Here is a 25193-nt window from a genome sequence, read left to right on the forward strand (position 1 = left end):
TTCAGAATTCATGGCAAATGTGTTGCAAATCTGAATGGTCTCTTGATGGAACCACATTAAACATGCATTAAAAAAGCAATAGGTCTTGCCCTCGTTTAAGTTAAAGCAATTCTGTTTGTAATTAGGTGGCTTTTTAGCTTTGCTTTTATTAGTGATTTTCAAACATTCATGTACATAACATGCATTTGTATGCATATATGTATATGTATGCATGCATTTATATTTGTAGTTTATATAGATATGCCGATTATATATACATTTATATATATGTATATATATATATATATATATACACATACATATATATTTTGCAAAGTCGCCGAGTAGAAAAACCACACGATGGCGAGACTGTGTGCCAGACAAATCAATTTATTTGTCAACCCTCGGACGCGTTTCGCCTGTCCTGCAGTTAAAATATTTATATTTGCTGACTGTCATATTAACGAAATGTAAACAGTGTTATATAGCAAGTTTGTAATAAGAAGAACTACAAGTCTTTCTTCTGTTTTCACTGTTAGTGACTGGTCCCGATCACGTGACCCAACACTTTGCACTTTAAAGGGTGATTGTTTGTAATGGTACTTCGGTGAACAAGCCTGCAGGACAGGCGAAACGCGTCCGAGGGTTGACAAATAAATTGATTTGTCTGGCACACAGTCTCGCCATCGTGTGGTTTTTCTACTCGGTGACTTTGCAAATTGTAAGAGATCCAGCATCGGAGGTCTCTGTTCCAGGCGAGACACCCGTTGGTTAGGAGGCGGTGGCAATTTTCCGAGGCGAGTAGGAGTGAACATACATATATATATATATATAAATGCATATATATACACTTTGCATATGTGTACGTGTAGAGAGAGGTAGAGAGGCTAGAGGTGTAGAGGTAGAGGTGTAGAGGTAGAGAGGTAGAGGTATAGAGATGTTGAGGTAGAGAGGTAGAGAATAGTAGAGAGAGAGGTCGAGAGAGCTAGAGAGGTAGAGAGTAGAGAGTGAGTAATAGAGAGTGAGTAGTAGAGAGTAGTAGCAAGAGTAGCAGAGAGTGAGTAGTAGAGAGCAGTAGAGTGAGTAGTAGAGAGTGAGTAGTAGAGAGTGAGTAGTAGAGAGTAGTAGAGCGTGAGTAGTAAAGAGTAGTAGAGAGTGAGTAGTAGAGAGTATTAGAGAGTGAGTAGTAGTGAGTAGTAGAGAGTGAGTAGTAGAGGGAGTAGTAGAGAGTAGTAGAGAAGAGAGTATTAGAGAGTGAGTAGTAGAGAGTAGTAGAGAGTGAGTAGCAGAGAGTGAGTAGAAGAGTGAGTAGTAGAGTGAGTAGTAGAGAGTGAGTAGTAGAGAGTAGTAGAGAGTGAGTAGTAGAGAGTGAGTAGTAGAGAGAGAGTAGTAGAGGGTAGTAGAGTAGTAGAGAGTGATTAGTAGAGAGTGAGTAGTAGAGAGTAGTGGATAAGTAGACAGTGAGTAGTAGAGAATGAATAGCAGAGAGTAGTAGAGCGTGAGTAGTAGAGAGTAGTAGAGAGCAAGTAATAGAGAGTTTGTAGTAGAGAGTGAGTAGTATAGAGTAGTGGGGAGCGACTAGTAGAGAGAGTAGTAGAGAGTGAATAGTAGAGAGAGTAGTAGAGAGGGAGTAGTAAAGGGAGTAGTGGAGAGTAGTAGAGAGTGAGTAGCGGAGAGTGAGAAGTAAAGAGTAGTAGAGAGCGAGTAGTAGAGAGTGAGTAGTAGAGAGTGAGACGTAGAGAGAGAGAGTAGTAGAGAGGGGGTTGTAGCGAGTAGTAGAGTGAGTAGTAGAGAGTGAGTAGTAGAGAGAGTAGTAGAGAGTAGTAGAGAGTGAGTGGTACAGAGTAGTAGAGAGTAGAAGAGTAAGCAGTAGAGAGTGAATAGTAGAGAGAGTAGTAGAGAGTAGTAGAGTAGGAGAGAGTGAATAGTAGAAAGTGAGTAGTAAAGAGCGGGAAGTAGAGAGTGAGTAGTGGAGAGTGAGTAGTAGAGAGTAGTAGAGAGTGAGTAGTAGAGAGTAGAGTGAGTAGTACAGAGAGAGTAGTAGAGAGTGAGTAGTAGAGAGTAGTAGAGTGAGTAGTAGAGAGTGAGTATTAGAGAGAGTAGTAGAGATTGAGTAGTAGAGAGTAGTAGAGAGTGAGTAGTAGAGAGTGAGTAGTAGAGAGAGAGAGAGTAGTAGAGAGTAGTAGAGTAGTAGAGAGTGAGTAGTGTAGAGTAGTAGATAGTGAGTAGTAGAGAGTGAGTAGTAGAGAGGGAGTGAGTAGTAGAGAGTAGTGGAGTAGTAGAGAGTGAGTAGTAGAGAGAAGTAGAGAGTGAGTAGTAGAAAGTAGTAAAGCATGAGTAGTAGAGGATTCTAAACTACCCACATGTGTACTGTACAATAGCATGAATGATTTTATTGGATTTCATCCGGATTTATCACAGGTAACCAGAGTTTCGCACCAGTTTGTACTAACTAGAATGAGGATGGGAATAGTACATTACCTTGTTGCGTGCCCTAATATTAAAATGCGCCCTAATGGACCCTGTGTATGTGATAATACAACAGAACAGAGCACTAAGCACTTTTTATTATCATGCGAATTGTATAGTGAACTGCGGAAATTTTACCTAAAGCCAATGTTTAAGAGATTTGGAGTGAGAACAACCATGGATGCTATGAAACTGCTTTTTAATTTGCACCATCCGGACATTTGCTTTTTTACCGCTACATTTTTGCTTAAAGCTATTAGCGCCAGGAAAAGTATGTGCTTTTAAACATTTTAAATATTTATTCCATCACCCTCTGGATAATATATGTATTATGTGTTCCTTTTTCTTAAATAAAATGTTTAATGTTTAATGTCTAATGAAATGTTTGTATCTGTATCTGTATGTGCTTTTATGGACATGCTTTTTAATGTTCCGAATAAAGCTTTATGAATTGAATTGAGTAGTAGAGTGAGTAGTAGAGAGTAGTAGAGAGCAAGTAATAGTTCATAGTAGAGAGTGAGTAGTAGAGAGTAGTAGAGAGCGAGTAGTACAGAGAGTAGTAGAGGATGAGAAGTAGAGAGAGTAGTAGAGAGTGAATAGTAGAGAGAGTAGTAGAGAGTGAGTAGTAGAGAGAGTAGTAGAGAGTAGTAGAGAGTGAGTGGTACAGAGTAGTAGAGAGTAGAAGAGTAAGCAGTAGAGAGTGAATAGTAGAGAGAGTAGTAGAGAGTAGTAGAGTAGGAGAGAGTGAATAGTAGAAAGTGAGTAGTAAACAGCGAGAAGTAGAGAGTGAGTAGTGGAGAGTGAGTAGTAGAGAGTAGTAGAGAGCGAGTAGTAGAGAGTAGAGTGAGTAGTACAGAAAGAGTAGTAGAGAATGAGTAGTAGAGAGTAGTAGAGGGAGTAGTAGAGAGTGAGTATTAGAGAGAGTAGTAGAGATTGAGTAGTAGAGAGTAGTAGAGAGTGAGTAGTAGAGAGTGAGTAGTAGAGAGAGAGAGTAGTAGAGAGTAGTATAGTAGTAGAGAGTGAGTAGTGTAGAGTAGTAGATAGTGAGTAGCAGAGAGTGAGTAGTAGAGAGAGAGTGAGTAGTAGAGAGAGGTGGAGTAGTAGAGAGTGAGTAGTAGAGAGAAGTAGAGAGTGAGTAGTAGAAAGTAGTAAAGCATGAGTAGTAGAGGATTCTAAACTACCCACATGTGTACTGTACAATAGCATGAATGATTTTATTGGATTTCATCCGGATTTATCACAGGTAACCAGAGTTTCGCACCAGTTTGTACTAACTAGAATGAGGATGGGAATAGTACATTACCTTGTTGCGTGCCCTAATATTAAAATGCGCCCTAATGGACCCTGTGTATGTGATAATACAACAGAACACGGTCTGAATCTCTTTTTACTGCCGTGGTTCCACGTGTACGGAAGGCGCGGACTGGGGGCCGTTCCTTCAGCTTCAAGGCGCCCCAGTTGTGGAATTCCCTGCCACTGGCGCTACGCAGTACCTCCAATCTGCTTCAATGCAGGAAGAGCCTGAAGACTTGGCTTTTTAATGTTTAACTGTTCTCTTGGCTGGGTTTTTTTTCTTTCTTCTCTGTATTAGTCTTTTCTTGTTATGTTATTACACACGGAGCCGCCTGTGGAAAGCGCCGGGACACTCTTTTAGAGTAGCCGTGCGCTATATAAGTTTATTTTTAACATAACATTTTTTTTTAACATAACAGAGCACTAAGCACTTTTTATTATCATGCGAATTGTATAGTGAACAAAACGAATAAAGCTTTATGAATTGAATTGAGTAGTAGAGTGAGTAGTAGAGAGTAGTAGAGAGCAAGTAATAGTTCATAGTAGAGAGTGAGTAGTAGAGAGTAGTAGAGAGCGAGTAGTACAGAGAGTAGTAGAGGATGAGTAGTAGAGAGAGTAGTAGAGAGTGAGTAGTAAAGGGAGTAGTGAGAGTAGTAGAGAGTGAGTAGTGGAGAGTGAGTAGTAAAGAGTAGTAGAGAGCGAGTAGTAGAGAGTGAGTAGTAGAGAGTGAGTAGTAGAGTGTGAGTAGTAGAGAGAGTAGTAGAGAGTAGTAGAGAGTGAGTGGTAAAGAGTAGTAGAGAGTAGAAGAGTAAGTAGTAGAGAGTGATTAGTAGAGAGAGTAGTAGAGAGTAGTAGAGTAGGAGAGAGTCAATAGTAGAGAGTGAGTAGCAGATAGTAGTAGAGTAGTAGAGAGTGAGTAGTAGAGAGTAGTAGAGAGCGAGAAGTACAGAGTGAGTAGTGGAGAGTGAGTAGTAGAGAGTAGTAGAGAGTGAGTAGTAGAGAGTAGAGTGAGTAGTAGAGAGGGAGTATTAGAGAGAGTAGTAGAGATTGAGAGTAGAGAGTAGTAGAGAGTGAGTAGTAGAGATTGAGTAGTAGAAAGAGAGTAGTAGAGAGTGAGTAGTAGAGAGAAGTAGAGAGTAAATAGTGTAGAGTAGGAGAGAGTGAGTAGTAGAGAGTGAGTAGTAGAGAGAGAGAGAGAGTAGCAGAGAGTAGTAGAGTAGTAGAGAGTGATTAGTAGAGAGTGAGTAGTAGAGAGTAGTGGAGTAGTAGAGAGGGAGTAGTAGAGAGTAGTAGAGAGTGAGTAGTAGAGAGTAGTAAGGCATGAGCAGTAGAGTGAATAGTGGAGAGTAGTAGAGAGCAAGTAATAGAGAGTTCATAGTAGAGAGTGAGTAGTAGAGAGCGAGTAGTACAGAGAGTAGTAAAGAATGAGTAGTAGAGAGAGTAGTAGAGAGTGGTAGAGAAGTAGAGAATAAGTAGTAGAGTGAGTAGTAGTGAGTAGTAGAGAGTAGTAGAGATTGAGTAGTGGAGATTGAGAAGTAGAGAGTGAGTAGTAGAGAGAGTAGTAGAGAGTGGTAGAGAGTTAGTGGTAAAGAGTAGTAGAGAGTAGAAGAGTAAGTAGTAGAGAGTGATTAGTAGAGAGAGTAGTAAAGAGTAGTAGAGTAGGAGAGAGTCAATAGTAGAGAGTGAGTAGTAGATAGTAGTAGAGTAGTAGAGAGTAGTAGAGAGCGAGAAGTAGAGAGTGAGTAGTGGAGAGTGAGTAGTAGAGAGTAGTAGAGAGCGAGTAGTAGAGAGTAGAGTGAGTAGTAGAGAGGGAGTATTAGAGAGAGTAGTAGAGATTGAGAGTAGAGAGTAGTAGAGAGTGAGTAGTAAAGATTGAGTAGTAGAGAGAGAGTAGTAGAGAGTGAGTAGTAGAGAGTAGTAGAGAGTAAATAGTGTAGAGTAGGAGAGAGTGAGTAGTAGAGAGTGAGTAGTAGAGAGAGAGAGAGTAGCAGAGAGTAGTAGAGTAGTAGAGAGTGATTAGTAGAAAGTGAGTAGTAGAGAGTAGTGGAGTAGTAGAGAGTGAGTAGTAGAGAGTAGTAGAGAGTGAGTAGTAGAGAGTAGTAAAGCATGAGTAGTAGAGTGAATAGTGGAGAGTAGTAGAGAGCAAGTAATAGAGAGTTCATAGTAGAGAGTTCATAGTAGAGAGTAGTAGAGAGCGAGTAGTACAGAGAGTAGTAAAGAATGAGTAGTAGAGAGAGTAGTAGAGAAGTAGTAGAGATTGAGTACTGGAGATTGAGAAGTTAAGAGTAGTAGAGAGCGAGTAGTAAAGAGTGAGTAGTAGAGAGTGAGAAGTAGAGAGAGTAGTAGAGAGGGGTAGTAGCGAGTAGTAGAGTAAGTAGTATAGAGTGAGTAGTAGAGAGTGTAGTAGAGAGTGAGTGGTAGAGAGTAGTAGAGCGTAGTAGAGTGAGTAGTAGAGAGTGAGTAATAGAGAGAGTAGTAGAGAGTAGTAGAGTAGGAGAGAGTGAGTAGTAGAGAGTGAGTAGTGGATAGTGAGTAGTAGAGAGTAGTAGAGTAGCGGAGAGTGAGTAGAGAGTAGTAGAGAGCAAGTAGTAGAGAGTGAGTAGTGGAGAGTGAGTAGTAGAGAGTAGTAGAGAGCAAGTAGTAGAGAGTAGAGTGAGTAGTAGAGACAGAGTAGGAGAGAGTAGTAGAGTGAGTAGTAGAGAGTGAGTAGTAGAGAGTGGATAGTAGAGTAGTAGAGAGTTAGTGGTAGAGAGTTGTAGAGTGAGTAGTAGAGAGTGAGTAGCAGATAGTGAGTAGTAGAGAGTAGTAGAGAGCGAGAAGTAGAGAGTGAGTAGTGGAGAGTGAGTAGTAGAGAGTAGTAGAGAGCGAGTAGTAGAGAGTAGAGTGAGTAGTAGAGAGGGAGTATTAGAGAGAGTAGTAGAGATTGAGAGTAGAGAGTAGTAGAGAGTGAGTAGTAAAGATTGAGTAGTAGAGAGAGAGTAGTAGAGAGTGAGTAGTAGAGAGTAGTAGAGAGTAAATAGTGTAGAGTAGGAGAGAGTGAGTAGTAGAGAGTGAGTAGTAGAGAGAGAGAGAGTAGCAGAGAGTAGTAGAGTAGTAGAGAGTGATTAGTAGAAAGTGAGTAGTAGAGAGTAGTGGAGTAGTAGAGAGTGAGTAGTAGAGAGTAGTAGAGAGTGAGTAGTAGAGAGTAGTAAAGCATGAGTAGTAGAGTGAATAGTGGAGAGTAGTAGAGAGCAAGTAATAGAGAGTTCATAGTAGAGAGTTCATAGTAGAGAGTAGTAGAGAGCGAGTAGTACAGAGAGTAGTAAAGAATGAGTAGTAGAGAGAGTAGTAGAGAAGTAGTAGAGATTGAGTAGTGGAGATTGAGAAGTAAAGAGTAGTAGAGAGCGAGTAGTAAAGAGTGAGTAGTAGAGAGTGAGAAGTAGAGAGAGTAGTAGAGAGGGGTAGTAGCGAGTAGTAGAGTAAGTAGTATAGAGTGAGTAGTAGAGAGTGTAGTAGAGAGTGAGTGGTAGAGAGTAGTAGAGCGTAGTAGAGTGAGTAGTAGAGAGTGAGTAATAGAGAGAGTAGTAGAGAGTAGTAGAGTAGGAGAGAGTGAGTAGTAGAGAGTGAGTAGTGGAGAGTGAGTAGAGAGTAGTAGAGAGCAAGTAGTAGAGAGTGAGTAGTGGAGAGTGAGTAGTAGAGAGTAGTAGAGAGCAAGTAGTAGAGAGTAGAGTGAGTAGTAGAGACAGAGTAGTAGAGAGTAGTAGAGTGAGTAGTAGAGAGTGAGTAGTAGAGAGTGGATAGTAGAGTAGTAGAGAGTTAGTGGTAGAGAGTTGTAGAGTGAGTAGTAGAGAGTGAGTAGCAGATAGTGAGTAGTAGAGAATAGTAGTAGGAGTAGTAGAGAGTGAATAGTAGAAGAGTGAGTAGTAGAGAGTAGTAGCGAGTGAGTAGTAGAGAGATAGTAGTTGAGAGTGAGTAGCAGAGTGTGAGCAGTAGAGAGAAGTGGAGAGTGAGTAGTAGAGAGTGAGTAGTAGAGAGAAGTAGAGAGTGAGTAGTAGGGAGTGAGTAGTAGAGAGTGAATAGTAAGGAGAGAGTAGTAGAGAGTAGTAGAGAGTAGTCAGTCAGTGTGTGTCAGTCAGTCAGTCAGTCAGTGTCAGTCAGTGTCAGTGAATCAGTGTCAATCGGTGTCAGACAATCAGTCTCAGTAAGTGTCAGTCAGTCAGTGTCAGTCAATCAGTGTCACTCAGTGTCAGTCAGTCAGTGTCAGTCAATCAGTGTCAATCAGTCAGTGTCAGTCAGTCAATATCAGTCAGTCAGTGTCAGCTAGAGCAGCTTTTCTGACCTGGTTCTCTGACTCTAAAGCAGCTCTGCTGACTTGGTTTCTCTGGCTCTACAGCAGGTCTGCTGACCTGGTTCCCTGGCTCTAGAGCAACTTTGCTGACCTAGTTCTTAGGCTATAGAGCAGTTCTGCTGATCGGGTTCTTTGGCTCTAGAGCAACTCTGCTGGACTGGTTCTTTCCCCCTAGAGCAGCTCTGCTGACCTGGTTCTCTCCCTCTAAAGCAGTTCTACTGATCTGGTTTCTCTGACTCTACAGCAGCTCTGCTGACCTGGTTCTCTGACTCTACAGCAGCTCTGCTGACCTGGTTCTCTGGCTCTAGAGCAGCTCTGCTGACCTTGTTCTTAGGCTCTAGAGCAGTTCTGCTGACCTTGTTCTTAGGCTCTAGAGAAGCTCTGCTGACCTGGTTCTCTGGCTCTAAAGCAGCTCTGCTGACCTGGTTCTATGGCTCTAAAGCAGCTCGTTCTCTGGCTCTAGAGCAGCTCTGCTGACCTGGTTCTCTGGCTCTAAATCAGCTCTGCTGACCTGGTTCTCTGGGTCTAAAGCAGCTCTGCAGACCTGGTTCTCTCCCTCTAAAGCAGCTCTGCTGACCTGGTTTCTCTGGCTCTACAGCAGCACTGCTGACCTGGTGCTCTTGCTCTAAAGCAGCTCTGCTGACCTGGTTCTCTGGCTCTAAAGCAGCGCTGCTGAAACATAAGTGCTTAGAAACGTATCCTGCTGTCAACTACTAGCACTCTAGGAGCCCAGTCACTATCTATGCACTTGCAGAATGACTCAGGCATTAAGACAAGCAGTGGTACAGTCAGATGTGCACAATATATGCGGCCCCTTAACCGCTTGCAGACTACTGAGTCAGTCCTGCAAAAGTCCAGGTGATAGTCATGCTTGTCTGGAATCACACTGTGAGACTGTGTCCACTCCTACAATCATCCTAACAGAAGCATGTCCTTATCTAATCCCTCTGCTTAAACATAAGTCCTTATAAACTTATCCTGCTGTCAACTACTAGCACTCTAGGAACCCAGTCACTGTCTATGCACTTGCAGAATGACCCAGGCATTGAGACAAGCAGTGGTAAGTCAAATGTGCACAATGTATGCTGTCCCTTAACCCCTTGCCGACTACTGAGTCAGTCCTGCAAAAGTCCAGGTAATAGTCATGCTTGTCTGGAATCACACTGTGAGTCTGTGTGCAGTCCTACAATTATCCTGACAGATGCCTGTCCTTATCTAATCACTCTGCTGTCCAGTCACTGTTCTATGCACTTGCAGAATGACTCAGGCATTGAGACAATACCTAAGCACTTATAAATTAATTGAGCACTCTGTTTGCAGCACTGTCATCATTCTAGTTACTAGTGATGTTCTTATAGAATGACCTAGGCACCAACACAAGTACACATATAATATTCTGTGCACAATCCCTACAAACCTCTAAGAAGATACATACTTTTGGTACACTCCATTAAATACTGAAGTAGTACTCATGCAGCCTTGGATACCTCCTGTCAGTCTCATGCAGTTCGTCAATCACCCATCCAGCACTATGTTCTTATTGTATCACTCTGCCAATACCTAAGCACTTATGGGGCAGATTTACAAGCCCCCTGCGCCACCAGGACGTCACTTTTTGTAAGGTAGTGATGGCGCTGGGGACTCCTCCATATTTACAAGGAGAGGAAAAACCAACCTGCGTGGCTTTACCTCTCCTTGAAAATATAATCCATTCAAGTGCAGCACTTTGCGTTGAAGGGGCATTCCATGGGTGTTGCTGTGTCTGTTCCCACACTACACCCATGGAATAACACATCTCAAGATTTACGAAAAATTGTAAATATGTAGATACGTGTGAATGGTGCGCCACCCTAGAGGTGGTGTAGCGAGGCACAACAAGGAGAAATGTTTTAATTTCTCCTCGTTTTTTCCTCTTTCAATGCATGCTGCATTCCACAGCACACATTGAAGGAGGTAAATGCCTTTAGTGATTGTTTTTGTGCAGGAAGTAATCCCTTCCTACACAAAAACAATATCCCCACAACACAGATATCCTTGCACCATGGTGCAAGGGTACCTGCGTCACTGCATGGCTGCAGTTTGTGTGCTAGTGCAGAGGGAGCACAAAATTGCGACATATTCATGTGAATATGTCACATCCCTGTGCTTCAGAAGTGCTGCTGCGCGGTGCAGCTAAAGGGTTTGCAGTGTCATGCTGCAGCACTTTCTCATAGATCTGCCCCTATAAATTCAACATACAGTACTAATGCATTCATTCAGGCAATCATGCTCTACATATATATTCAACCAAACTTTCAGACATTACCATGCAATTATAGTTCTTTTTTTTAACCAGATAAGGTAGTTCTAGACTTCTTTGTTTCTGTTTATTGTATTCTATTTTTTGGTAGTTTTTTTACAACTTTTTACTTTTTTTTGTGTTTTTTAAAAAATTGAACAAAAAAGGAGTAAGTAAACAATTTTCCTTTGGAATTCAACATCACTCCAAAAACAACATTTTTTTTAAAAATTGCATTTGTGGTTCAGTTGAGCTGCACAAATAGCGTCCACTGACTGTTCACGATAACAGATGATGGTTTTGCGCTTAGTGCAGTGCTGCGGTAAAAAAGCAAATTCTGGGTGAATATCCACTTGTGGTGCTGAAGTGGATCCTCCGGAGGTGCTAGCAATGCCTGGTGGTGGATTTTTTGCTGCAAGCCTCATTTCTTCTCATGCCAGATTCTTCGGGTGAATGGTCCGCAGGTGTTTATACATACTCGCTGTTCCATAGGAGTATTTCTTGTCAATGCCTCGTGACAGGACTAAGCATGGGTGAATTTTGCGAATCTGGCGTTCGCCAATTTGTGTATTTGCGAATTCGCAATCCGCAAAATCCGCGAACTCTCGCAAATTTGCGGATTTTTTGTGTTCGCAAGGGTTTATGCCAATTCGCGAGGGTTTTGTACCAGTTCGCAATTGCGAACTTACTTGTCGGCTCGCAACGGTCGCGACTGTGTTGTTTCTACGTCTGGTTCATCATCAGAGGTTTAACAGCACCCTCTGTTTCACCACTGCCACCCTCTGGTTCACCCATGCCACCCTCTGGTACATCACTGCCACCCTCTGATTCATCACTGTAGATTATGGGGGGGAAAGCAAACACACCTGCCCTGCTTCAACTGACATGAATTAATTTCTGGTTCCTCACTGTAGATTATGGGGGGAAAAAGCAAGCACACCTGCCCTGCTTCAACTGACATGAATTAATTTGGGGTTGATTAATGTGTCACTGAATTTAAACTTCCTGTCTGGCACCTGCTTCCTTATCTGTAATTTGCTTTCTGTTGCAGTGCAATTTTTTTTCCCAGGACCTTTGTGACCTACTTGTAGCTATTCTATGAGCCTGCTGTGAGGGTCAGAGCAGGGTCATAGAATAGTTGCAAGTAGGCAACTGAACTCTGGAGGGGCCCCTCAGGAAGCACTACAGGGAATGGTTACTAATGATGAGTTTGAACTTTTGCACCTGCTGAGTGCTTTCAGTTTTGCAAAACTTGTTTTTCTGTGGGGCACTTCCTTCCTCCGACCCCCCCCCCCCCAAAACAGACTCCTTGCAAAAAACAGTGCAGGCAAATGAGGAGTAATTCTGTTAAAAATCATCATTTTCAGAAGGTTTATGCTGCTTGCTGGTGGATTTCTTGTGCAGAATTGCAAATTTTGTAATTTGGCGAGTGCGAGATTGTTGCTGCCCGCCGCATCTACATGTTCGCAATTGGAAACTCTTGTGATGCGTTGCCAAACTCCCGCGGGATCCCGCAGCAAGATCCAAAATGGCGCAGCACTCGCAAAATATCGAGAAAAACAACTCAGCAAACGCTGAATGACGGTAAGTGAACGCCGCATGCCGCAATATTGTATAACCAAGAAAAAAAATCCGCTGCGTGCGAATTTGCGGATTTTCGGTAAATTCGCGAGAGTTCACGGATTGCGAATTTACCGAAAATCCGCAAAATCCGCAAGCGGAACGGATTTTCCGCCCATGCTTAGACAGGACCCTGTCACACAGCAAGCATGGGACTTTTCTTACGTTGACCTTTTTTCCCAGGCATGAAAGGTGAATCATTTCCATACCACTGATTCAGGCCTCTGCTTGGGTGGATCTTCCTCCAAGATATCTTCATCTGAAGAATGATGAGGAGCTTGGGAACCAAATGGCATTTCTCCAATGCAATTTTTTTTAAAAACCAAACAAATTCCAAAACCAGCTCTGAAAGAAGAGATGTCTCTCATCAACTACTCCAAATAGAATAATTAAAATGGGTGGGGTCCTTCAATACTAACATTGGGAAATGTTATGAACCAATCAAATCTTTTTCGTTGGAGGTCACATGGGATCCGCACACAAAGCGCTCACGAAGAGTGCACCCGACGTGACTTTGGGCAAATATATTTAAAAATATTATAAGTTTATTACACGTAGAAATATATAATTTTTTGTGAATACCTTAGATAATCTTTTACCCTAATATGTACATTAAAGGCACGTACATATCATTTTAGAACATAAAAGATTTTGAGGTAGTCGCGCACCCAGCGCACTGCAGCATGTATATGACGTCACATGGGGCCCGCCACCGTACAAGCGTCGCATACCGTAATATGCATGTGTCGCGAATGTGCAGGAGCAGGAGTTGTGTACCGGTCACATACCAGTCGCACACACCATGTAACATTGTACGTATATGACGTAACTGAAAAAAAACACGCACTAGTCTCTCACCATACGCGGATCCTTCATAACTTTTCCAAAATGGCAGCTAGAATACGCAGACCCTCCGTTATAGTTAGTTCTGCTAACTATAACTCGCGCACACGCAATGCACTGCTGATGTTGTCACATATTACATCATTCATGACATGGTCAGTGACATCACTGATGACATCACTGAAGACATCTCAAATGACATCACTGATGACATTATCCAGTGACTGTGTTTTTCTTTAAAGTTTACATATGTATTATATAGATGCCAAGGTGTATTGAAGAATGTGCGGGTGTATAAGTGTCTGGATGGAGGATTTAGTCGGTGCGGGACTGACTGTTTAAGTGAGTGATTACATGTGTCTTACTGAATGCATCGGTTTTTGACTAAACTATGTGAATGTCTGTATCAGTCTGTCTGTTGTTGCATAAGCTGCTGCATGGGTTGGTGAGTAGCTACATGAGTGTCTAAATGGGTAATGGATTGGTTGCCTGAGTATTTGTATGGGTGCCTTGGTGGGTGTGTGGGTGGGTTGGGGATGTGTGAGTCTGTGCACAGATGTGTGATGAATTGAGTCACTGGGTGTATGAGTTTAAGAGTACATGTGGAAACAGCTGTATGGGAGAGTGAGTATGTGTATGGGTGTGTTGGTTAGTGAATGGATGTCTCAGTGGTATACGTTCAAGTAACTACATATGTAAAAGGCAGTGTATGTGAGAGTTGGAGTATATAAATGACTATACGTGAGAGTCAATGATTGTGAGAGTGGCTGTATGGATGAGTGTGTATTTGTAGCAGTGATTGTAGAAGAGAGCAGGAATGCATTTGTTTCTTTTTGAATAAGCGATGTGGTGTGTGTATAGCTGTATAGGTCAGTAAATGGAAGTGTGATTGATTCTTTGCATGACTGACTAGGTGTGTGAGTAACTTTGGATGAATGGTGATGTGTGAGTTTCTGTATAGATGTATGATTGTTTATGATGTTGTTGTATTATTGAGTGACCACATGTATGAGTGATTGTATATGCGAATGAGTGGAAGTGTGTTTAGACCTAGGAATCAGTGAGTATTGGTGTGTCAATGGTTTTGAAAATGGTAGTCCATATTTTACGGTGGGTGTATCAAAGGGTATATTAGAGTGTGAGGAGATAGATCAGATGTTCACGTGGATGATGTCATCAGTGATGTCATTTGAGATGTCATCAGTGATGTCATCATGATGTCACTGACCATGACATGAATGATGTAATATGTGACGTCATCAGCAGTGCATTGTAGTTAGCTGAACTAACTATCTACGGTTGTGTATGAGAGAAATGTCCAATTAACTATAACATCCCTAAAACCTATGGTTTTTCAGTAAACTTCTAAGATTTTTCAAATGCTAATTTTGAATTATAAATTCAATTGGCCCCAACACATACAGGAAACCTGCTATGGCGTGGTTCCCTTGCTTTGTCTCCATCTGTTCCTGCGCAGTGTGGGTGAAGTGAACATGCAGGTGTACCAAGCTTTAACGAACCGTGATGCTTACAGGTATGATAAATCCTGCATAATGAGACCGTAAGGGAAGTTTGTGTGGTTGTAACATTCCTTTTCTTTCCTACAAAGGTTACGACAACACAAACTTCTGTTACAGTCATTTTGTGCAGGATTGATCATACCTGTAGGCATTCCGGTTTGTCCAAGTGCATCACATTGTACCATATTACGTTTGTGACCATACTAACGCTTGACTATTGTCTTCATTTATCCAACAGGTTTCTGAATACGGAGTTTAGGGATTTCCAGGACAATCTACAGTTATTTCAATCCACAATTTGATGTTCCCCGTTGGAAATGTCACTCATTGTTTAATGTTTTTGTGTTGTTAATTTATGTTTTTCTAATAAAGTACTGTTTTTCCACTACTGTTGACTACTAGACTTCATGACCTTGCACATCCCCATTTCAGTGACTACAATCTTGGATCTGGAGCACAGAGGCGTCTAGCAACGGCTGGGGTTGGGGTTGGTTGTGCAGGAATACGACGAATTGGGACGAGCAGGTGGTGTGGATATGTTGCTTTTGTGGACATTCATTCAAGACATGTGAGTAAGTTTAATAGGGCTGGCTGTGAGACTCTTCCAACTCTTGCAGTTGTTAGTTGGAAGGTAACAGAGGCCAATAGGTGCAGCACAGCCAGCAGGTTTGTCTGTGGAAGGATGTTGATTGTCTGGTTTGTTGATTGTCCATCAGCTTGTGGGCAATGTGTCAGTGTGCACCAACTTGAGAATGGGGCGAGAATTCTTTAGCCACTTTTACTGCACTAAACTGCCGATAACTCCTATTCCTATCCCAAACAAGTATTTGAGATTCTATTTGAGACTGCAAATGCTGCGAGTCCAATAATGGCATGATAATGGAAGGTCCCTATTCTGTCTTTAAAGGAGGCCATTCCCAAACTGTGATCTCATTGTTATGATGATTCAGAAAAGGGGGTGGTGATGAACAGAGTGTCTGAATTAAGCAGACCACTCTTACCCAGTCCAAAGATCAGGGCTTGATCCATCACCGTTATTTATCTCACTGCCCCATCCCAGCTCAGAACCTGGCTATATGCAAATCAGTCTGTCCCTGGCCCAGTGCATCATGGGAACAGGGCAGACTAAACTACCAAGCCAATTCTTCACCAGAAAGGAGACAAGCTACCGGGGACCGGTTTCTAGCATTTCAGCCGTCTTCGGCCCGGCTTGCTTGAATCCTGATGGAGCAGTGAGAAAGGGACTCATGTCTGAGTATACCCTGCCACACCTATAGTGGCAAAAAACGATTCAGAAAAGGGGGTGGTGATGAACAGAGTGTCTGAATTAAGCAGACCACTCTTACCCAGTCCAAAGATCAGGGCTTGATCCATCACCGTTATTTATCTCACTGCCCCATCCCAGCTCAGAACCTGGCTATATGCAAATCAGTCTGTCCCTGGCCCAGTGCATCATGGGAACAGGGCAGACTAAACTACCAAGCCAATTCTTCACCAGAAAGGAGACAAGCTACCGGGGACCGGTTTCTCGCATTTCAGCCGTCTTCGGCCCGGCTTGCTTGAATCCTGATGGAGCAGTGAGAAAGGGACTCATGTCTGAGTATACCCTGCCACACCTATAGTGGCCAAAAACGATTCAGAAAAGGGGGTGGTGATGAACAGAGTGTCTGAATTAAGCAGACCACTCTTACCCAGTCCAAAGAGCAGGGCTTGATCCATCACCGTTATTTATCTCACTGCCCTATCCCAGCTCAGAACCTGGCTATATGCAAATCAGTCTGTCCCTGGCCCAGTGCATCATGGGAACAGGGCAGACTAAACTACCAAGCCAATTCTTCACCAGAAAGGAGACAAGCTACCCGGGACCGGTTTCTGGCATTTCAGCCATCTTCGGCCCGGCTTGCTTGAATCCTGATGGAGCAGTGAGAAAGGGACTCATGTCTGAGTATACCCTGCCACACCTATAGTGGCCAAAAACGATTCAGAAAAGGGGGTGGTGATGAACAGAGTGTCTGAATTAAGCAGACCACTCTTACCCAGTCCAAAGATCAGGGCTTGATCCATCACCGTTATTTATCTCACTGCCCCATCCCAGCTCAGAACCTGGCTATATGCAAATCAGTCTGTCCCTGGCCCAGTGCATCATGGGAACAGGGCAGACTAAACTACCAAGCCAATTCTTCACCAGAAAGGAGACAAGCTACCGGGGACCGGTTTCTGGCATTTCAGCCGTCTTCGGCCCGGCTTGCTTGAATCCTGATGGAGCAGTGAGAAAGGGACTCATGTCTGAGTATACCCTGCCACACCTATAGTGGCCAAAAACGATTCAGAAAAGGGGGTGGTGATGAACAGAGTGTCTGAATTAAGCAGACCACTCTTACCCAGTCCAAAGATCAGGACTTGATCCATCACCGTTATTTATCTCACTGCCCCATCCCAGCTCAGAACCTGGCTATATGCAAATCAGTCTGTCCCTGGCCCAGTGCATCATGGGAACAGGGCAGACTAAACTACCAAGCCAATTCTTCACCAGAAAGGAGACAAGCTACCGGGGACCGGTTTCTGGCATTTCAGCCGTCTTCGGCCCGGCTTGCTTGAATCCTGATGGAGCAGTGAGAAAGGGACTCATGTCTGAGTATACCCTGCCACACCTATAGTGGCCAAAAACGATTCAGAAAAGGGGGTGGTGATGAACAGAGTGTCTGAATTAAGCAGACCACTCTTACCCAGTCCAAAGATCAGGGCTTGATCCATCACCGTTATTTATCTCACTGCCCCATCCCAGCTCAGAACCTGGCTATATGCAAATCAGTCTGTCCCTGGCCCAGTGCATCATGGGAACAGGGCGGACTAAACTACCAAGCCAATTCTTCACCAGAAAGGAGACAAGCTACCGGGGACCGGTTTCTGGCATTTCAGCCGTCTTCGGCCCGGCTTGCTTGAATCCTGATGGAGCAGTGAGAAAGGGACTCATGTCTGAGTATACCCTGCCACACCTATAGTGGCCAAAAACGATTCAGAAAAGGGGGTGGTGATGAACAGAGTGTCTGAATTAAGCAGACCACTCTTACCCAGTCCAAAGATCAGGGCTTGATCCATCACCATTATTTATCTCACTGCCCCATCCCAGCTCAGAACCTGGCTATATGCAAATCAGTCTGTCCCTGGCCCAGTGCATCATGGGAACAGGGCAGACTAAACTACCAAGCCAATTCTTCACCAGAAAGGAGACAAGCTACCGGGGACCGGTTTCTGGCATTTCAGCCGTCTTCGGCCCGGCTTGCTTGAATCCTGATGGAGCAGTGAGAAAGGGACTCATGTCTGAGTATACCCTGCCACACCTATAGTGGCCAAAAACGATTCAGAGAAGGGGGTGGTGATGAACAGAGTGTCTGAATTAAGCAGACCACTCTTACCCAGTCCAAAGATCAGGGCTTGATCCATCACCGTTATTTATCTCACTGCCCCATCCCAGCTCAGAACCTGGCTATATGCAAATCAGTCTGTCCCTGGCCCAGTGCATCATGGGAACAGGGCAGACTAAACTACCAAGCCAATTCTTCACCAGAAAGGAGACAAGCTACCGGGGACCGGTTTCTGGCATTTCAGCCGTCTTCGGCCCGGCTTGCTTGAATCCTGATGGAGCAGTGAGAAAGGGACTCATGTCTGAGTATACCCTGCCACACCTATAGTGGCCAAAAACGATTCAGAAAAGGGGGTGGTGATGAACAGAGTGTCTGAATTAAGCAGACCACTCTTACCCAGTCCAAAGATCAGGGCTTGATCCATCACCGTTATTTATCTCACTGCCCCATCCCAGCTCAGAACCTGGCTATATGCAAATCAGTCTGTCCCTGGCCCAGTGCATCATGGGAACAGGGCAGACTAAACTACCAAGCCAATTCTTCACCAGAAAGGAGACGAGCTACCGGGGACCGGTTTCTGGCATTTCAGCCGTCTTCGGCCCGGCTTGCTTGAATCCTGATGGAGCAGTGAGAAAGGGACTCATGTCTGAGTATACCCTGCCACACCTATAGTGGCCAAAAACGATTCAGAAAAGGGGGTGGTGATGAACAGAGTGTCTGAATTTAGCAGACCACTCTTACCCAGTCCAAAGATCAGGGCTTGATCCATCACCGTTATTTATCTCACTGCCCCATCCCAGCTCAGAACCTGGCTATATGCAAATCAGTCTGTCCCTGGCCCAGTGCATCATGGGAACAGGGCAGACTAAACTACCAAGCCAATTCTTCACCAGAAAGGAGACAAGCTACCGGGGACCGGTTTCTGGCATTTCAGCCGTCTTCGGCCCGGCTTGCTTGAATCCTGATGGAGCAGTGAGAAAGGGACTCATGTCTGAGTATACCCTGCCACACCTATAGTGGCCAAAAACGATTCAGAAAAGGGGGTGGTGATGAACAGAGTGTCTGAATTAAGCAGACCACTCTTACCCAGTCCAAAGATCAGGGCTTGATCCATCACCGTTATTTATCTCACTGCCCCATCCCAGCTCAGAACCTGGCTATATGCAAATCAGTCTGTCCCTGGCCCAGTGCATCATGGGAACAGGGCAGACTAAACTACCAAGCCAATTCTTCACCAGAAAGGAGACAAGCTACCGGGGACCGGTTTCTGGCATTTCAGCCGTCTTCGGCCCGGCTTGCTTGAATCCTGATGGAGCAGTGAGAAAGGGACTCATGTCTGAGTATACCCTGCCACACCTATAGTGGCCAAAAACGATTCAGAAAAGGGGGTGGTGATGAACAGAATGTCTGAATTAAGCAGACCACTCTTACCCAGTCCAAAGATCAGGGCTTGATCCATCACCGTTATTTATCTCACTGCCCCATCCCAGCTCAGAACCTGGCTATATGCAAATCAGTCTGGCCCTGGCCCAGTGCATCATGGGAACAGGGCAGACTAAACTACCAAGCCAATTCTTCACCAGAAAGGAGACAAGCTATTGTTATGATGTCACTTTCCTAGATGGAATGCCATTTCTTCTACACTGTTTAGTCCTCTTGGATGTTTGGTGGAGAGGTCTATAATATACCTCGATTCTAACCTGCGTAGTCTTCTCAGACGGTCGCCTCCTCTAACATTGGGTGGGACAATATCCAGCCCAAAGAATTGGAGTTTGTTACGATCCTTTCCATGTTCTTCAGCAAAATGCCGGGCAACCGGGTAGGCGGGATCCGCCTTCTCGATTGCACGTAGATGTTCCAATATCCTCAGTTTGAGTTCCTTTATTATACTGCCGATGTAGCAAAAGCCACATGGGCAGAGCAAACAGTACACTACAAACTGGGAACTGCAGGTTATGAATTTCTTGGTGGGCAATGTTCCCCCTGTATCAGGTATGGTATACAACACCACTCTCTTGCTGCCGGCACAGGCTTTACAACGCCCGCAGGGAAAAAATCCCATCATCTGTTTCAAGGTATTGGTTTTAGGTATGGGTTTCTCCAGGTGACTGGAGACCAACATATCGCCCAGTGATCTTGCTCTACTAAATGTTAATAGAGGATGGGCAGGTAAATCCTCCTTCAGTATGCTGTCCGTTTGTAATATATGGCAGTTCTTGTTCAGCATTGCTCTAAGGTTGTTGGCACCTGACGAGTAGCGGGTAATCAATCTGAATTTCCCTTCATTGACGACAACTTTCTTATCTCGACCACCACCTTGGTTATTGGTAGTCAATAATGTTGCCCTTTGTATCCTTCTTACTTTCTTCAGTGTTTTGTTAAGAGGTTCCTCACCATAGCCTCTAACAGAAAAGCACGCTAAACACTCTGAGGCAGCGGCCTCAAAATCTGAATCCCTTGAGCAATTCCTTCGGAGCCTAAGAAGTTCTCTGTAAGGAATGCTCTTTATGAGCTGGAGAGGGTGGCTACTGCTGGCAAAGAGAGTTGAATTGCCAGTAGTTTCTTTCCTATAGAGGGCAGTATGCAGATTGTCCCCCTTGACAAATACCCTCAGATCCAAGTAATCCGCTGCCACCGGACTAATGGAACCCGAGAAATGCAGGTTTAGGTCATTGGTGTTAAGTAACCTAATGTATTCCTCAGCTGTATTTGTCCCACCGTTCCAGACGATAAATAAATCGTCGATGTAACGATGCCAGCATACTACCTCCCCTCTATCTTGTCCAACTGTGCAGCTCCTGGGCACCTGCTCCTCCCACCAGATCACAAACAGGTTCACGTAGCTGGGAGCGAAGCAGGTGCCCATCGCCGTGCCGGACCTTTGGATGTACAATTGGTCTTTGAAAAGAAAAATATTGTGAGTTAGACAAAATTCTGTGAATTCAACAATCATTTCATTGTGTTTAGCAAATCTCATCTGGTGCTGTTCCAAAGAATGTCTGACTGCCTCCAGGCCATGCCCATGTTCAATGCAAGTATATAAGCTGGTGATATCCAGCACCAGAAGCAGGTATCGAGGGCTCCATGTTAACGCCTGAGTTTTGATTAAAAAGTCCTTGGTGTCCTGTATGTAGGATTCCAATTTTACCACCAAAGGAAACAGAATATTGTCCACGAAGCGGGACATATTCTCCGTCAGGCTGCCAATTGATGAAATAATGGGGCAGCCGGGAGGACATTCAATGTTTTTGTGCAGCTTGGGGAGGTGGTAGAAGGTGGGCATCATTGGATTATTGTTCCTTAAGAAGAGATGCTCATCTTTCCCCAGCATCTGAAGACTGTACCACTTCTGAATTAGTGTCTCATATTCTGTGATACTCTGTTGGTATGTTTCAGTTGTACATTTCATGTAAAATGTTTCGTCTGCAAGTTGCCTCAGTGCTTCTTTTTTATATTGTTCTCTACCCATTAGGACCACGTTCCCCCCTTTGTCCAAGGGCTTGATCACTAGGGTTTTATCATTCATCAGGTTTGTCAACGCCAGTTGCTGGCGATCAGTGATATTCTTTACAGCTCGGTGGTCCGCTTTCCTGTATTGCATGAGATCGTTTTTCATGGCTTCTGTGAAAACATCCACAGCATCCCAGGGCGATTGTGAAACAAAAGTTGAGGTGGGTTTAAACATGCTCTCATCCCTCTCCTGCTCCACTCCTTGTAGGATTGCTCGTTGTGCGATATATTCAAATGACTAATGTCATGCTCCTGTTCTGATTGCAAATCCTCAAGGACCTCAATTGCAGGTAGGTCTCTGCTACTGAGGGTGTCTGTCGCCGTCATCCTCACGCCCTTCTTATTGCGCTCTTTCAGATGGTGACGTAGTTTGAAATGCTTGTGGAGTTAAGCTTCCTGGTGAAGCGGAATAGATCTATCCTAGTTTGCGTATATTCCAAATTGTTGGTGGGGCAGAATGTAAGGCCCAGGCTTAGTACTTCTGTTTCTGCATCGGTCAATTCCTTCTCAGTCAGATTGATCACCGTCAGATTGGTAGAGGGTTCAGGGCCATAGTTAGCGCTTGTTATTGTTTCTTGTTCATATTGCGGTTGGACCAGCAGGAGGTTCTTGCACTTCCTCTGCCTCCTCTTCCCGCCGCCTGCCCTCCTCGCCCTCCTTGTCCTCCTGATCCACCTGCTGTTGTTGTTGCATCTGCATCCGGTGGTTTGTTCTTCCCATCGCGCAACCAGGACTTTCTGATGACTTCGAATTCCTCCTGAAAAGGGGTTCTTTTGGGGCGAGCACCTTGTACAGTATGAGTTGTGTTTTGTTTTCCTGAGCCACCGGACCCTTGTTGTTCATCTCCGGATTCGTTTTCGGTGACATCAGACTCCAAGGTGACAGTCTCTGTCTATGGTGTTGTGCTGACACCGCAGCTAGCCCCGGTTCCCTTTTGAAGAGCTTTCCATGGAGCATCATATTTTTTGGCGTAGGTGAGTACGCGGTCCGTGAGGTAGTCGTTGGAATCGCGCTCGTATTTCTCTTGTTTGCGCATTCGTATTTTTTGCTCATATTTAATGAGCCTTGCCTTCATTTGATCCCTCATCTGGACTATCTGTGCTTCTTGTCCCGGGTCTGTCTCCGTCTCCAGCTCTTTATCTCCTAATCTGATTTCGGCTATCGCCTTCTCTCTGTCACTCCAGGCGTATTTGACCAAAATCTTAAGGGTGCCTTCACAATAGGATGCTGTGTGCTCGAACCAATCCGTCAAAAGTTGAGGATCTGGGTGTTCGTAAGAGGGTACTGTGTGGACCCTTAAACCCCTTGGAACCCTCTGTTCCTCCACTTAGTTGGTTAAGCTTGTGGCTTCCCACCATTTACGCACTTCACGTTCATGAAGCCTTTCCAGCTTCATGAACGTTTCTTTCAGCCTGTTGCTCTGTGGTGCTGTCATCAGCGTTGTTACTGTCTCAGAGGGCGTTTCTCGCCGTTTGAACATGTCCTTGGCTAAAGTGTTACATTCAGTATCCGAAAACATGCTGCTTCCTTAAGAATGTTGCACTGTTTAAATCTCGGCAACTTACAGTGCGGTTTCCCCACTTCCGAGTACTTGTTCCCCGCCTTTGTCGGTCTGTCCCTATCGCCCACTATCTTTTACATTCATATATAAATTAAGAGGCTCACCGGAGAAGACGTCTCCCGTCTGGGGCCCCAGAAAACTCCAGCGCTCTCCTTGCAGTTCAGTCCCATCGGGATAAGCCAGATCTCTGCCCCAGCGGTTGCGGCGGTGCGCAGCATAGCTCCTGTCGGAAAAGGCTTGTTTCCCACATGAAGCTGCTCACTCTCGTTACATTGCGCTCGAACTTTTCAGAGTTCAAAGAAAAGATCCAGCACTCAAGGAGGGGTTGCAAGTCACGGGTTTATTGTGGGGGAAAATTGCACAGACGCGTTTCGGCGTGAGCCTTCGTCAGTGTATCAATGGTGACTCGGAAATAGCATGTTAATAAAGTTTCTTTGCAATCAATGACAACAACATAGGACTAAACCCTCAAACATCACTATGAGCGCCATCTTTGAATGTTGTTGTATCCAACATTCTTCCACATACGAAGGGCGGTTTAACGTATATTGAATTTCTTCGTATGCATATGAAGAGGGTATATTATGTATAAAGCTGTCACAATGATATTGACATGAAATATATATATATATGATTCCAACAAAATGTCCTTACGGGAGAAGCACTATTATGCTGGTGCTGGCGGCGAAGTAAGGACAACTTTGTAAATTAATTCCAAGCAATTTTGAAAGAAAAAGGCTGAACTCTTCTTGGAAGATTTCACTCACTTTTTAATGACCTCCACCAAATCCCCACCTACGCCTTCCAAACTTCCCTAGTTCTTGATCACGGTACTTACATTAGTCCTTCCTTTCTATCACCAATTTATACCATAGACACCACTTTTGCGATTATGAAGCATTGTGGGCTTGGTAGTGCTATATTTACATTTTTACTCTTGTGTATTCACAAATTGCCCGTGTCATGCTACCCACACAGTGGATCATATTTTACACTGGCCTTTTATATCAGCATGTACGCCCCTAGGGAGTATTTATTCCCCATAATAATGAGTGTATATTTTCTCCTAGAAATTGGCCTGCTCCGCTCCTTCCCTGAAAGATTGGGGGGATTCGTGCAGCGGGGGCGAGAAAAAAGGGGGGTCCCAAAACGTGTTTTCCCCATGCAATTTTCCATAAGACCTTTAGCCAGGGGTACAGCCCGAACGGCTGAATGTAAGTACACCAAATTTGGCAAAAAGGTAGAGTACGGTTCGCAGATCACCCTTTTTGTTAAATGGTGTTAATCCATTCAGTAGTTCCTGGGAAAATTATTAGTAAAATCATAAGTATATATTGAAGGTGTTACGGTAAGCTCACTGTAAGCTTACTGTACTCTGTACCTTCCCGAGCACGAGCTGCATGCTGATTGGATGTCAACTGTCTGTCAACACTTCAAACTAGGAAGTGTTGGCAGCCATCTTGTGCCTCTGTAGAACCGAGGCACAAGAAAGCTGAAAACAAACGCCCAAAACACGCAAAGGGGGCAGGGTAGACACACCATGACCCTTTTGGCCTGCTCAGGGGGTCCCACAAGGACCCCCAAGGCCTTTATTTTTTTTAAATCATGGGGTACGCGTACGTACGGGTACCCCGTGAAAAAAAAACCTGGTATTATTTTTTTTAAATTAGCCCCCGGGGGATTAAATCCCAGGGGCATTTTTAAAAAAAGTGTGGGGGGGCCCAATCCCCCCCCACACTGCCCTGGGGACCACCAACCCCGGGGCAAAGACAGTAATGATGGGGGGCCTCTAAGGCCCCCAGAGCCACGGGGACCGCAACCTCCGGGGCTTTGTTCAAAAGTATGCGAGGGGCTCTTGGCTCCCCGCATCCCCGGGGACCGCCAACCCCGGGCTTTATTTTTTATAAAAAAAACTCTGTGAGGGGGGCTCAACCCCCCCCACACGCCCCGAGGACCGCCACCTCCCCGGGGCACTAATATGCAAATAGGGGGGGTCCATGACGGACCCTCCAGCCCTACCACCCGGGGCTTTGTTGATGTTTTGAGGGGGGCCACGCGGCCCCCGTCCTGGAGCCCTTGATGGCCCTGGGGACCGCCACCCCCCAGGGCCGGTCCTGCAGTGCCTACCCCGGGACACTGCTGTTTGCTGTGGTAGGGTGGGAGCCTCGCGACTCCCGCCCTACCACAGCAAACTGCTTTAATTTTTGAAAGAGAGGGCAGGAAACCTGCTCTCTCTTTCAAAAATCAAAGCTGCTTTTCTGTACGGGGAGCAGCATGTTAGCTGCTCCCCATACAGAAAAGCAATGCCGGCTCCAGCAGGATGCGGGAAGCCGGCAGGGACCGTGGTGGGCTTGGGGACCCCCCACGGCCCCCAACGAGAAGGGGCCAGTGTTTTAGGGAGCCAGAAGTGGCTCTCTAAAAAAAAAAA

This window comes from Lissotriton vulgaris, chromosome 3_2 (assembly GCF_964263255.1).
Source record: "Lissotriton vulgaris chromosome 3_2, aLisVul1.2, whole genome shotgun sequence".
Taxonomy (NCBI): domain Eukaryota; kingdom Metazoa; phylum Chordata; class Amphibia; order Caudata; family Salamandridae; genus Lissotriton; species Lissotriton vulgaris.